The sequence below is a fragment of the Eumetopias jubatus genome, unplaced genomic scaffold, assembly GCF_037043125.1.
Source record: "Eumetopias jubatus isolate StellerSeaLion01/CBP00866 unplaced genomic scaffold, mEumJub1_p1.0 scaffold_4, whole genome shotgun sequence".
Lineage (NCBI taxonomy): Eukaryota > Metazoa > Chordata > Mammalia > Carnivora > Otariidae > Eumetopias > Eumetopias jubatus.
Window position 1 is genome coordinate 180,302,419 of NW_028274810.1, and position 16,062 is coordinate 180,318,480.

The window sequence follows — 16,062 nt, forward strand, 5'->3', positions numbered from 1 at the left end:
TAAGGGAAGCTCCCTGGAGGAACTAAGCACTCAGCTAACTGTGAAAAGATAAACAGCATTTACCCAACAAAGTATAAGTGGAAGGGAAGAGAGGGGGATATAATTTCAAGTGGAAGGGACAGCATGAGAGAAATTGATAGTAAGGTGGTATTTCTAGACTGTAAACAAAATTGATGTAGTGATTTTAAAAGACTGAGATGGGAGAGGTCATCAGGGAAAGATCACGGAGGACATTAAATGCACACGAGGAACTTGACTTGATACACTTGTGATAGGAGACTGAAGAATCAGGAGGGGAATTAATGACTTCTGTGGTTCTGATGGATCTCTCTGGAAGTTTTGTGAAAGAAGGATCATAAAGAATGGATCTGAGGACATCATTCCTGGAGGTGGGAAGCTAATGATCTGGGAGAGGCAGAGGTAGAGCTCAGGAGACTCTAATAGATGATGTTAGCAAATGTCAACGATGAGTTAGAGGTGGAGTCCTGTGAAGAAGAAGCAAGAGAAGGCTTTGAGTCTCTTCCATGGTATCCAAGTAAGTGAGAAGCAAACTCACGATTAAGATAAATTAGATACTGTGGAATATTCAGATGCCAAATGGTGGCCAAAAACATAAGAGTGGATGAGATTACCCAGAGAGAAGACTTAGGAAAGAAGAGGAGAGGCGAACTCTAGAGGGTCAGATGATGGGTTAAGAGTTGGGGGAGAATCAGGTGAGGCTAGAGGCTGAGGAGGAAAAAGAACCACAATGTTGTTAACATACACAGCAATCGGCAAGATGGCGAGGAGTAGGAGACCTGAATTTCGTCTGGTCCCAGGAACTCAGCTAGATAGGGATCAAACCATTCTGAACACCTATGAACTCAACAGGAGATCAAAGAAAAAAATAGCAGCAACTCTCTGAACAGAAAAGTGACCACTTTCTGGAAGGTAGGACGTGTGGAGAAGTGAATCCGAGGCGATATTCAGGAGGATAGACGGCAGGGGAGCGGGCCTCCATCAGCCGCTACCAGCAAGTGATATAGTAGCAGAGCACAAAATCGGAACTTTTAGAAGTCGGCTCTGCTGAGGGATGTCACTCCAGTGGCTAAGCAGGGGGTGGAACCCTTGCGGGACAGTGTGGTCTCAGGATCCTCGGGGTCACAGAAAGACCAGGGGTGCCTGAGTGTGGCCGAGCTCCCAGGTATCAGAGCAGGGAAGCTGGCAGCAGAGATGGAGCCAAGGAGTGGACTCTCAGCTTGGGGTTGCCATAAACTGTGATCCACAGCACAGTCGGGCCACTGCTCCTCCAGCAGGGACCCAACAAGTGGCAGATCCGGGGACACTCCCCTTCCTCTCCTGGGAGGAGCGGTGGGGAGCACACCGCAGGGATCTGCTGGGTTTGGAGACTCCACAAGGGGTCATGAGCCAGAGATAGAAATGCTTGGTCATAGGCCGGGTGAGCATGGAGTGTGGTCAGAGACCAGGGAGATGGGAGTGATTGACTGCTTTTCTCTGGGGTCTCACTGAGGATTGGGGGCCCCAGTTCTCGGCTCCTCCAGGACCAGAGATTGGGAGGCTTCCATTTTCACTCTCGTCCTCCAAAGCTGTACCGAGAGCTTGCAGGGAACAAAAACTCCTGAGAGCAAACCCAAGCAGATTACTTAGCCTGGACCAGCAAGGGCAGGGCAATTCTGCCTCTGGCAAAGACATTTGAGAACCACGGCAACAGGCCCCTCCCCCAGAAAATCAGCAAGAACAGCCAGCCAAGACCAAGTTTACCAATCAATGAGAACGGCAGAACTCTAGCACTAGGGGAATACACATAAATTCATGGATTTTTCCCATGAATCTTTAGTCTTTCCAAAGTCTTTCAAAGTTAATTTTTTTTAACTTTCTTTCTCTTTTTTTTAATTTTTCTTTTTCCCTTTTTCAACCATCTTATCAATCTATTTTTTAAAAAATCTTTTCTATTTTTCATTTTAGAGTCATATTCTATGACTCTACTACTTCATAGTAGTTAACCTCATTTTTGGCATATATATGTAAGTTGTTCTTTCTTTAAAATTTTGGGATACAGTTGCTTCTAACAGACCCAAATATACCCTAAATCTCTAGTGTATGGCTTTGTTCTAGTCTCCTGCCTGATCGCATTCTCTCCCTTTTTTTTTTTTAAATCCTCTTCTTTCTATTTTCAACCAACTTCTTATCTTATCAATTCCTTTTATAAAATCTTTCATAATTTTCATCTTTACAGTCATATGCCATCCCTTCATTGTATTAACCCTTACTTTTGTACATATATAAGTTTTTCTTTCTTTAATATTTTGGGAGGCATTTTCTTCTAACAGACCAAAATACACCCCAAATCTAGTGTGTGGCACTGATCTATGCACCAGCCTGATCATATTTGATCATATTCTGGGTTTTTTGTTGTTTGTTTTTATCTTTATCTTTTTCTTTTTTCTTTACTTACTGTTCTTTTCCCCCGGTTTCAGGTCTTTTCTGACTTCTTTAGTGTATATTTTTCTGGGGATGTTGTTACCCTGTTAGCATTTTGTTCTCTCATTCATCTATTCTCCTCTGGATAAAATGACAAGATGGAAAAAAATCACCTCAAAAAAAAAGAACAAGAGGCAGTAACGACTGCCAGGGACCTAATCAATACGGACATTAGTAAGATGTTGGAACTAGAGTTCAGAATGATGATTTTAAAGATACTAGCTGGGTTTTAATAAAGCATGGAAGATATTAAAGAAACCTTTTCTGGAGAAATAAAAGAACTAAAATCTAACCAAGTCCAAATCAAAAAGGCTATTAATGAGGTGCAATAAAAAATGGAGGCCCTAACTGCTAGGATAAATGAGGCAGAAGAGAGAATTAGTGATATAAAAGACCAAATGATGGAAAATAAAGAAGCTGAGAAAAAGAGAGATAAACAACTATTGAATCACAAGGGCAGAATTCGAGAGATAAGTGATACCATAGAACAAAACAATATTAGAATAATTGGGATCCCAGAAGAAAAAAGAGAGGGGCAGAAGGTATATTGGAGCAAATTATAGCAGAGAACTTCCCTAATTTGGGAAAGGAAACAGGCATCAAAATCCAGGAGGCACAGAGAACCCCTCTCAAAATCAATAAAAATAGGTCAACACCCCGACATCTAACAGTAAAACTTATGAGTCTCAGAGACAAAGAGAAAATCCTGAAAGCAGCTCAGGACAAGAGATCTGTAAACTACAATGGTTGAAACATTAGATTGGCAACAGACCTATCCACAGAGACCTAGCAGGCCAGAAAGGACTGGCATGATATCTTCAGAGCACTAAATGAGAGGAATATGCAGCCAAGAATACTATATCCAGCTAGGCTGTCATTGAAAATAGAAGGAGAGATAAAAAGCTTCCAGGACAAACAAAAACTAAAAGAATTTGTGAAACCAGTCCTACAAGAAATATTGAAGGGGGTCCTCTAAGCAAAAAGAGTTCCTAAAAGTAACATAGACCAGAAAGGAACACAGACAATATACAGTCACAGTCACCTTACAGACAATACAATGTCACTAAATTCGTATCTTTCAAAAGTTACCCTGAATGTAAATGGGCTAAATGCACCAATCAAAAGACACAGGCTATCAGATTGGATAAAAAAACAAGACCCATTGACATGCTGTCTGCAAGAGACTCATTTTAGACCCAAAGACACTCCTAGATTGAAAGTGAGGGGGTGAAAAATCATTTACCATGCTAATGGAGACCAAAAGAAAGCTGGGGTGGCAATCCTTATATCAGACAATTTAGGTTTTAAACCAAAGACTGTAATAAGAGATGAGGAAGGACACTATATCCTACTTAAAGGGTCTATCCAACAAGAAGATCTAACAATTGTAAGTATCTATGCCCCTAACATGGGAGCAGCCAGTTGTATAAGGCAATTAATAACAAAAGCAAAGAAACACATCGACAACAATACAATAATAGTGGGGGATTTTAACACCCCCTCACTGAAAGGGACAGATCATCTAAGCAAAAGATCAACAAGGAAATAAATACTTTAAATGACACACTGGACCAAATGGACTTCACAGATGTCTTCAGAACATTCCATCCCAAAGCAACAGAATACACATTCTTCTCCAGTGCCCATGGATCATTCTCTAGAATAGATCATATCCTAGGTCACAAATCGGGTCTCAACCAGTACCAAAAGATTGGGATCATTCTCTGCCTATTTTCAGACCACAATGCTTTGAAACTGGAACTCAATCACAAGAGGAAAGTCAGAAAGAACTCAAATACACGGAAGCTAGAGAGCATCTTACTAAAGAATGAATGGGTCAACCAGGAAATTAAAGAAGAATTAAAAAAATTCATGGAAACCAATGAAAATGAAAACACAAATTCTCAAAATCTTTGGGATGGAGCAAAGGCAGTCCTAAGAGGAAAGTATATAGCAATACAAGCCTTTCTCAGGAAACAAGAAAGGTCTGAAATGCACAACCTAACCCTACACCTAAAGGAGCTGAAGAAAGAACAGCAAATAAGGCCTAACCCCAGCAGGAGAAGAGAAATAATAAAGATCAGAGCAGAAATCAATGAAATAGAAACCAAAAGAACAGTAGAACAGATCAACGAAACTAGCAGCTGGTTCTTTGAAAGAATTAACAAGATTGATAAACCCCTGGCCAAACTCATCAAAAAGAAAAGAGAAAGGACCCAAATCAATAAAATCATGAATGAAAGAAGAGAGATCACAACCAACACCAAAGAAATACAAACAATTATAAGAACATATTATGAGCAACTATATCCCAGCAAATTAGATAACCTGGAAGAAATGGATGCATTCTTAGAGATGTATCAACTACCAAAATTGAACCAGGAAGAAATAGAAAACTTGAACAGACCTATAACCACTAAGGAAATTGAAGTAGTCATCAAACATCTCCCAATAAACAAAAGCCCAGGGCCAGATGGCTTCCCAGGGGAATTCACCATTGAAAGAAGAATTAATACCTATTCTCCTGAAACTGTTCCAAAAAATAGAAATGGAAGGAAAACTTCCAAACTCATTTTATGAGGCCACCATTACCTTGATCCCCAAACCAGACAAAGACCCCATCAAAAAGGAGAATTACAGACCAATTTCTTTGATGAACATGGATGCAAAAATTCTCACCAAAATACTAGCCAATAGGATCCAACAGTACATTAAAAGGATTATTCACCACGACCAAGTGGGATTTATCCCGGGGCTGCAAGTTTGGTTCAACATCTGCAAATCAATCAATATGATACAATACATTTATAAAAGAAAGAACAAGAACCATATGATCCTCTCAATGGATGCAGAAAAAGCATTTGACAAAGTACAGCATCCTTTCTTGATCGAAACTCTTCAGAGTATAGGGATAGAGGATACATACCTCAATATCATAAAAGCCATCTATGAAAAACCCACAGTGAATATTATTCTCAATGGGGAAAAACTGAGAGCTTTCCCACTAAGGTCAGGAACACGGCAGGGATGTCCACTCTCACCACTGCTATTCAACATAGTATTAGAGTCCTAGCCACAGCAATCAGACAACAAAAAGAAATCAAAGGCATCCAAATCGGCAAAGAAGAAGTCAAACTCTCACTCTTTGCAGATGATATGATACTTTATGTGGAAAACCCAAAAGACTCTACCCCAAAACTGCTAGAACTCACACAGGAATTCAGTAAAGTGGCAGGATATAAAATCAGGGCACAGAAATCAGTGGCATTCCTATACACCAACAACAAGACAGAAGAAAGAGAAATTAAGGAGTCGATCCCATTTACAATTGCACCCAAAACCATAAGATACCTAGGAATAAATCTAACCAAAGAGGCAAATAATCTGTACTTGGAAATCTATAAAATACTCATGAAAGAAATTGAGGAAGACACAAAGAAATGGAAAAATATCCCATGCTTATGGATTGGAAGAACAAACATTGTGAAGATGTCAATGCTACCTAGAGCAATCTACACATTCAATGCAATCCCCATCAAAATACCATCCACTTTTTTCAAGGAAATGGAACAAATAATCCTAAAATTTGTATGGAACCAGAAAAGACCCCGAATAGCCAGAGGAATGTTGAAAAAGAAAAGCAAAGCTGGTGGCATCCGAATTCTGGACTTCAAATTCTATTACAAAGCTGTCATCATCAAGACAGTATGGTACAGGCACAAAAACAAACATATAGGTCGATGGAACAGAAGAGAGACCCCAGAAATGGACCCTCAACTCTATGGTCAACTCATCTTTGACAAAGCAGGAAAGAATGTCCAATGGAAAAAAGACAGTCTCTTCAACAAATGGTGTTGGGAAAATTGGACAGCCACATGCAGAAGAATGAAACTGGACCATTTCCTTACACCACACACAAAAATAGATTCCAAATTGTTGAAAGACCTCAATGTGAGACAGGAGTCCATCAAAATCCTAAAGGAGAACACAGGCAGCAACCTCTTCGACCTCAGCCGCAGCAACTTCTTCATAGAAACATCGCCAAAGGCAACGGAAGCAAGGGCAAAAATGAAATATTGGGACTTCATCAAGATAAAAAGCTTTTGCACAGCAAAAGAAACAGTCAACAAAACCAAAAGACAACCGACAGAATGGGAAAAGATATTTGCAAATGACATATCAGATAAAGGGCTAGTATCCACAATCTATAAAGAACTTATCAAACTCCACACCCAAAGAACAAATGATCCAATCAAGAAATGGTCAGAAGACATGAACAGACATTTTTCCAAAGAAGACATCCAAATGGCCAACAGACACATGAAAAAGTGCTCAACATCGCTTGGCATCAGGGAAATCCAAATCAAAACGTCAATGAGATATCACCTCACACCAGTCAGAATGGCTAAAATTAACAAGTCAGGAAATGACAGATGTTGGCAGGGATGTGGAAAAAGGGGAACCCTCCTACAATGTTGGTGGGAATGCTAGCTGTTGCAGCCACTCTGGAAAATAGTATGGAGGTTCCTCAAAAAGTTGAAAATAGAGCTATCATATGACCCAGCAATTGCACTACTGGGTATTTACCCCAAAGATACAGATGTAGGGATCTGAAGGGGTATGTGTCCCCTGATGTATATAGCAGCAATGTCCACAATAGCCAAACTATGGAAAGAGCCAAGATGTCCATCGACAGTTGAATGGATAAAGAAAATGTGGTATATATATATATATCTATATATCTATATATAGATATATATATATACAATGGAATATTATGCAGCCATCAGAAGGAATGAAATCTTGCCATTTGCAATGACGTGGATGGAACTGGAGGGTATTATGCTGAGTGAAATAAGTCAATCAGAGAAAGACATGTATCATATGATCTCACTGATATGAAGAATTCTTAATCTCAGGAAAGAAACTGAGGGTTGCTGGAGTGGTGGGGGGTGGAGGGATGGGGTGCCTGGGTGATAGACATTAGGGAGGGTATGTGCTATGGTGAGCGCTGTGAATTGTGCAAGACTGTTGAATCACAGACCTGTACCTCTGAAACAAATAATACATCATATGTTAAAAGAAGAAGAAGAAGAAGAAGAAGAAGAAGAAGAAAGCAGGAAGGGAAGAATGAAGGGTGGGGGAATCGGAGGGGGAGATTAACCATGAGAGACTATGGACTCTGAGAAACAAACTGAGGGTTCTCGAGAGGAGGGGGTTGGGGGATGGGTTAGCCTGGTGATGGGTATTAAGGGGGGCACGTACTGCATGGAACACTGGGTGTTATATGCAAACAATGAATCATGGAACACAACATCAAAAACTAGTGATGTAATGTATGGTGATTAACATAACATAATAAAAAAAATAAAGAAACATATGTGGCAATTGGTTATATGGCAGGTACTCTTGGAAGACTTCACACATACTAACTCTTTAATGTTCATTACATACCTAATCAGACCTTACAGATGAGAAAACTGAGGAAGAGTATATAAGAAAATTCCCCAACACCACGCGGTAGCCGACAGGGGAGCTGGGATTCCAGCTGAGGCAGCTGGGCAGTGCAGGCTGTACTCTCAGGAGAAGGGAATGGCCAGGACTCAAAGACAGCAGAGAGATCCAGAGAGAGAGGCCTGAAACAGAGCTATTGGATTTTACAAGTAGGAGGAAACCACCACAGGGTAAATTGCAGTACCAGCTGATTGGAGGGGGGAGGAAGCTGCTATGGTAACACATGAGTGAGAGAAATGGCAGAGTCCTGAGTATTTATTTGATATAGTTTTAGACATAGGGTACATTTACATTTGCATCCCACAGATGTTTAAGTGCTTCATATGATACAATGTTAGACAAGCATGGCCCTTGGCCTTATAAGGCTTATGTTTTAGTACCTGTAACATCACAATTTATAATTATTTAATTTATTTATTTATTGCCTATTGCTCTGTAGGAAATCAATCACTGGATATGATGGACATTGTCAAGGAAAATGCCATCTAATCTGAGATCTGAGGGGTTGAAAGGAGCTTGCTGAGTAAAGAGTTAGGGAAAAGAATTTCCAAAGTGAGTAAAGGAGAAGTCCTTACGTTCATTCAAAATGAACTTAGCTCTTTGAAGAAATAGTTTTAAAAGGAAGGAGAGGAAGAAGAAGAAGAAGAAGAAAGAAGAAGAAGAAGAAGAAGAAGAAGAAGAAGAAGAAGAAGAAGAAGAAGAAGAAGAAGAAGAAGAAGAAGAAGAAGAAGAGGAGGAGGAGGAGGAGGAGGAACAGCAACAGGAGAAGGAGGAGGAGGAGGAAGAGAAAGCCAGTGTTGCTGTTGCAGAGTAAATTAGCGAAAGGAAAAATGGCAGGAGGTTGGAGAGCCAGGCAAGAAGACAGAAGATTCCAGAGACTCATTGCATCATGCAAATCTGCGACTTATTCCAATTGCAACCTGAGAGTGGCCTGATTGGTTTACATCTTCCTTTGGCTACTGTATGGAGACTGAACTGAAAGACAAGTGAGGATGACAAAATGAGGTGCCTGAGGCTTGAGATAATTCAGATCAAGTGTGACAATATAGATGGGAGGGATAAATGTATTTGACCAAACAAAAGTTAACAAAATAAACTGGCAAAATGCTATCGTAGGAATAAAAGCAAGGGTGTAAATTCTCTACTAAATGTGTGTGGCTGGATTCTTTTTGCAAAATTAAAGAATTTCCTCTTTGGTTCAGAAGCAAAACACAGCTCTGTGTTGTTCACAAGACACATGTACTGTAAAATAACAAAGAGGAATTGACAACTCCTCGTCAGAGTTACCGGGAAAATTCAGGTCATAAGAAATCAGAAATTGCGACAGTAATATCAGAGAAGTGGAATTTGAGGCCAAAGCAGTTAATGTGACAAAACTTACAAATGGACAGAAGTTATCATCCACAAAGAAAACAGCGTTGTCATAAACTTTTATGCATGGATGGGGTTCAAGACATGCTACCCCCAAAATATGGCACCTTGAATATCTTAGGGAGTTTGTGAAAATGACAAAAACAGGAAGGTCACTCTGACCTCCCCCAACCACCTTCCTCCCTGAAAGCAGGAGATCCATCTCCCATGTGAACGTACTCTCCTTGTACAGGGAGGAAGGGAGTCATCCATGTCTCGACGTTAGGGCCAAGAGGCTGGAAAAGCAAACATTGTCACTTCTTCATCATTTACTCCCCCTAGGCCAAACCTCTTTGTCTTGTCAATTCTTCCCAAATTTATTATTTCTTTGTCTAGAAGGAGGTATAAAATTTTCTTCCTCTTATCCTTGCTTCAGGTCTTCATGCTCTTGTGAAGGCTCCCAGGGTCATGTAAATATTTAATAAAATGCATATGCTTTTCTCCTGTTAATCTATTGGTTTAATTTTTAGACTCAGCCAGGAACCCCAAGAGGGTCAGGGAAAACATTTTCCTTGCCTATAGATGGTACCAAATAATGCAGCAATATTCACTTTGGAGATACAAGAGGACCAGATAAAAGCACATGGTAATGGGATATATTTGGTGTGTATTCTCAGAATTTGACAGATTTTACAGGTGAAAATATAGATGAAGACATAAAATTAGAATCAGCAGGTCTACTTTAGAACTTTGAACTCTTGAGTCTCCACATAGTTCCAAAGAACACAGAGAGATAAACCCGTGCCCACGGGGTAGCAAGGACACAGGGACTATTTTACATGCCAGTTTGCCTGTAGGTGGGGAAATGAATATCCCAGACCATAGGAGCCCGCTCCAGAGGCCCTGGGAGAGCAGGAAGTGGGGCTGAAGAGTACACAGAGCGGGTGAGAGGGCCTGGGGAGAAGTGGTAACAGACCAGATAGAAATCGCCCACACAAGAGGTAGGTCCCAGCCTGAGGGGCAATACTGACAAGTGAGACCCCGAGGTGGAGAACTGTCTCCTGGGCAGAGAAAGGAAGAGCCTTGGCAGTGTGCAAACCAGAGGGCCGATCCTGAGAAGGAATCTCCCATGAGTGAAATGCTTCGCAGGTTCACCTACGCAGGGAAAGAAGGAAGCAACCAATGCCAAGGAAGAATCCTACTTAAGTCAAAGCCTATCACGGAAATAAGGAACAACAACGAAACCTGTTTGTCCAAAAGGCCACATTGTCAAGAAACTAAAAATGTTTGGGTTACAATAGAAGAGGGTATTGTTGAGTTATTATTTTCCTTTTTAATGAATGTATAATTGAAATTAAAGTATAATTAGCATACAGGGTTACATAAGTTTCAAGGGTACAGTATAATGATTCAACAATTCTATACATTTGTCAGAGCCCATACACAAGGTAAGTGTACCCTTGACCCCTTTCACCCATCTCGCCATCCCCCCTACATCTCCCCTTGGCAACCACCAGTGTGTTTCTGTGTTTAAGAGTCTGGTTCTTTGTTAGTAAGAAGGCACTTTTTATTTATTTATTTATTTAAAGATGTTATGTATTTATTTGAGAGAGATCGAGAGAGAGCATGAGAGGGGGGAGGGGCAGAGGGAGAGGGAGCCAGGCAGGCTCCCCACTGAACAGGGAGCCCTACAGGACCCCGGGGGCTCGATCCCAGGACCCTGGGATCATGACCTGAGTCAAAGGCAGCTGCTTAACCAACTGAGCCACCCAGGCGCCCCCAAGAAGGCACTTTTTAACTAAGAAACCTCACAAGCCACTCATATTCACTCCCCCTGAAGGAAATGAACTGTTATTCGTGGTTTGGCAGAAACTAAAACCTTTAAAAGAACCAAAAATCAAATACAAAGCAGAGGAAATCTGTGAGCCAGCACTCCAGCATGAGTTACAGATGATCAAAAGCAGTATTAGATATGAAACAGCACCCTGAATCAAAACTCAAACAGCACAAAAAAACCAATAGCAACAACAACCAAAGAAAGACGGGAAGTAAGGCTTGACTAATTTCAAGAAAAAAATTGAGGATGGGGCAATGTCATATTAGAAATGAACACCAATTACAAATATCCAAGGGAGACTAGAATCAACTGAAAATATAATAAGGGACATTGAAAAGAGTCATGAAAATAGAACTATGAAAAAAAACAGAAATAAAGAAACAGGTCAAGAATATTGAAGGCCAAAAGAAAAATATAGACATAGAAGAAAGAGAATCTACCATAGAGTCCCTGAAGAAGAAAAAACAGGCACTGAACAAAACTAATATTTAAAATCTGGAAAGAAAGACCTGTTAAAAGGGCCCATGGTGTATTTGGGAAAATAGATCTTTAACGATAGATTCTGAGATATCCATCCTCAAACGCAATGATCACACTTGCAGGAGAAAGAAAATGATCATCTAGATCTTTGGGTAAAAAGATCACTTTTTGGTAAGTTCAAAAAAAATTCAAAAAGAATAAATACACTTCGAAGAGTTTCAGATCCTCCCCCACCCCAAATCAAAAACGGGGACAACCATGTGCAAGAACTAAATATAGTGCCCAATCAGAAACTGAACCAGTCCTGGGTGCTTGCGTGGCTCTCAGTCCTTTATGCGTTAGACTCTAGGTTTTGCTCAGGTCATGATCTCGCAGTCCTGAGATCCAGCCCAGGCTCCGGCTCCCTGCAACAGCACGGAGTCTGCTTCAGATTCTCTCTCCGTTCCCCTATACTTCTCCACCAGCTCATGCTCTCTCTCTTAAATAAATAAACAAACAAACAAATAAATAAATAAATAAATAAATAAATAAATGAATAAATAAATAAAATCTGATAAAAAAGAAAAGAGAAAAACTGAACCAGTCCTGAAACCTGAAAAGCAAATCCATGTTGGTATTGATTTTGTCTTGTAGTGAAGCTAGAAGTGATCTTTTAGTTTCTAGATCCTCATTGGAATCCTGTCTTAGGCAAGTTAGGTAATCTCTCTGAGCCTTAGTCTTCATGTCTTTAAAATGGGACGGTGATACCTCAAAAAGATAGGTGTGAAAATTAAGTACATTTATACACTGGAAACGTCGGGCACAACACACATGCTCACAGAAGGGAAATTTTAAGGCACTTAATAAATTCCTAAAGGGAGCTAGTTTCTGGAATTCACATTTACAAGTATAATCCATTTAAGACTGTGGTCATGGCATGGTTTCCCTTAAAAGCACTTGATGTAGCTTTTAATATTAACAACACAACAAAATTCAAGCTCATATCGTGAATTATTTTCAGATTCGATTTTGTTCATGATCATAAAGATTTCTATGGTAAGAAATCCTGCCATGAAAATATGGCTTATTTTCTATTTATAATATTTTTATCACTAAGCCTTTTCCCTGTGTTTATTAATCTTTACTTAGCCTTGTTGCAAGTTTAAAATGTGATTTCTGTGGACCACGTTTTTTCCTCTAAAGAACTTTAATGGATTCCCAAAATATCACAATACCTAACATGAGTTTGACATCCCACAAATCAAATGTTCAGAAAGATTGAATTCTCTGGACTAGCTTCATAATACCACTTGAAATTTATATTTGTCAAGAATGTTATTTTTGATGCTGTGGCCTCACATGTAGATTTTCAACTGCTTTCTCCCAAAATCAGGTCATGCCTTTTATCTCAGAAAAGATTGAAAATAAGGTTCTTTTCATTAACTTACTTTGTTTCCGCAGAAGCACTTTTATATGTGTCTTTTCATACATAATTTATAGTGTGGGGATTTTCTTTCTAACAGGCTTTTCAAAGCACCTAGAAAATTATCTCAACCTTTCTGACATTTATAACTTCTGCAAATAGGAAAAGGGATATGAATTCAGGCATTTCTCTTTTGGCAAGTAAACATAGTATGACTATTTGTTTTGAAAAGTTAAGTTAAACAAGACCCAGGAGAGCTAGAAGTAGAGTTTTTTTTCTTCCACCAACCATATGCTGTATTTATTTCCAGAAAAAAACAAAACAAAACAAAAAAAATGAGGAGAGGCGGCATACTTTGGCTATTAAATAAAATGCAGCAAGTCACCAAGTAGAACATCACTATGAAAATATGAGACCCCCCACCCCCACCCCCCTCCACTCTCCTCATGAGTCTGGTGAGAGGTAAAGCCTTGGAGCACTTCTGCTTTTTCAGACTATGTTCCTGGAAAGGGAACTGACTGAGAAGAAGATTAGTGGGTAGGAGGTTTATGTTAAGTCCTCTTGGGATCAATACACGGGGAAGGAAAGGAAGTGGGATCAAGCAGAGGGAAGAGTCCAGCTGTGACGTAGTCACTTGTGCAAACCCTCAGGGCATCCTGAAGACAGATGACTCAACAGAGCTGTTTCTAAGGGGGGCGACAATGCCCTGCCTTTATGCCCCCTGGTCACCTGTGACCTTGGTGAGGAAGCGCTGGGCAGTTGAGCCAATTCCTGAAGGTGTTGGGAGCTGAGGATGGACTGCCAACAGCTTGTGCAAGAAGTCTTCTGTCCTGGAGGAGCATCTGAGCAGTGCAACACAGAATCCTCCAAAATGCTGGAAAGAAGAGAATTTTAGATTGACAAATACAGACTCAGGAGAGGTCGTTTAAAAAAAATTTAATTCAATTCAACACAATTGTAATCACTGCGTTCGGTCCATTATGCTGGGGACTCAGGTTATTCCATTGAATCTTGTTCCTGTCCTTAGGTAACCAAAAACTTGTGGAGGGTTGAGAAATCAATGATTACTCTGCAAAACGGATTATGTTAAGTGGCATAAAAGAGGTAAAAAGATCTTAGAAATTTCCAGAGAGGAAGCAGCTATATGAAGAAGGAGTGGTCAGGGCAGGCTTGGGGATGCAGGAGGCATTTGAGACTGTTCTTAAAGAGTTAAATGCATTGGAGCAAAGGATAAAAGACTTCCAGGCAGAGGGGATAAAGCTGTGTTTCCAGTGGGCCCTTAGTAACCTGTTCAATGATGAGGACCTAAGAAATCTTTTACAAGGTGGATAATGCATGCTTCTATTGTAGAATCAATGTCATAGCCATCGAAGTGGAGGGGAATTGTTCTGCTCTTAGAAATCTATCACTAGCAACATAAAAGCATCTGTCCCCCACACCTCAAACCTTATATGAGGTTCATCTCTTCTTCAGCTTTCTCAAAGGATAAAACACAATCCTAAGCATTCAAAACAGCAGAACCCTCTGTGGAATTTAGATTCACTAGAATATGAGTAAATAACATATAGTGGGTATGGAAACCTATCCCCACATGGCAGGCACCTGCAGCTTATGATTTGAAGCACAAGAAGAAAAGGATCCCTTTTGCTGCTGCGGATCTATGTTTCTCCCATTCCTCGGTGAGCCTCAGGCAATAGTCAGAGGGTAGAAACCTCTTGTAACTTCCAGTAACCTAGGACGCAAAGTTCCCAGAAGGAAATTCACAGTCACGGCAGCTCTCCATCCGCCCACAGCTGCCTCTATGATACAAGCGAACCACACTTATGATCACACATGCCTGCAGGACAACTGCTCGCAGGGAGGAGACCTCACCACGTGGGCACTTACACCCCCTGGCAATCTTTTGTCATGTTTACTGTACCACTTTCCAATGATTCTTTTTGTACGTTGTCATCTCCCTGGTCAGACTATAAGTTCCTTTATGATCCAAATCCTTCTTTGAATCTGCCACAGTGGTCTCACAGTGACATGCCTTTGCAGGTTGGAAAAGCTACCTGATGATTTTAATCAACTGGGCACATACTGCAAATAGAACCTTACCGGACATTGCCATAGATGGGCACATAGGATGCGAAATTTAAGGCACCAGGATGCAATTCAGATTAAGATTTGTGGGGCGCTGGTCATGTCTGCCTTCGGCTCAGGTCATGATCCCAAGGTTCTGGGATCGAGTCCCGCATCAGGCTCCCCGCTCAGCAGAGAGCCTGCTTCTCCCTCTCCCTCTGCTGTTCCCCCTGCTGGTGCTCTCTCTCTCTCTCTCCAGAGGGGGTAAGAAAAGATTAAGATTCCTGTTGCTCCACCCGACACACTTGGTGGTCACTACCATTTTTTAGATATCCCAGTCTTCCCAGAGCTTCAGCCCACCCTGAAAATGATTTGGAAAGATGGTGCCTGGCACATAAGAGCATTTTTGTAGGGGTAAACAAGTGTTCTCCAGAGAACTTTCCTTAAGGTGTGCTTCTAGTTACAATTTAACTTTTCTTAGTCTCCCCATAAAACCTTTAATAAAATGTAAAGTATTTACTAGTTAACTGTGGGGTTTGATTTCCTTTGGAGGTGGGGAGTGAGGAAGAGCTAAGTTCTTTAATGGGGGCATAGAAGAGAATGTCATGGGCGGGGGGACTAGTCACATTTGAGTCGTGTTTTCCAGAGTATGGAGGTGGTTCAGACCCATACCTGGTGTTGTATCTTGAAGTTGTCTCCCTCCACGGTCTTTAGTCTGATTGCCTGAGAAACCAGGAGCGGGCATGGTGATCTACCCGGAGGACAACCAGATTTCAATGTACAGAGTCTATGTACCAGCCTTACACTTGGCCTCTTTTCGGTTTTATTATCTCTATTTTTATACTTGCAATTTCCTCATCAGCTTATTTATTAGCTACCTTAGAATTGTTTCAAATGGAGTTAAGACAGAAAAGAGAAGAAAGGGAGGAAGGAA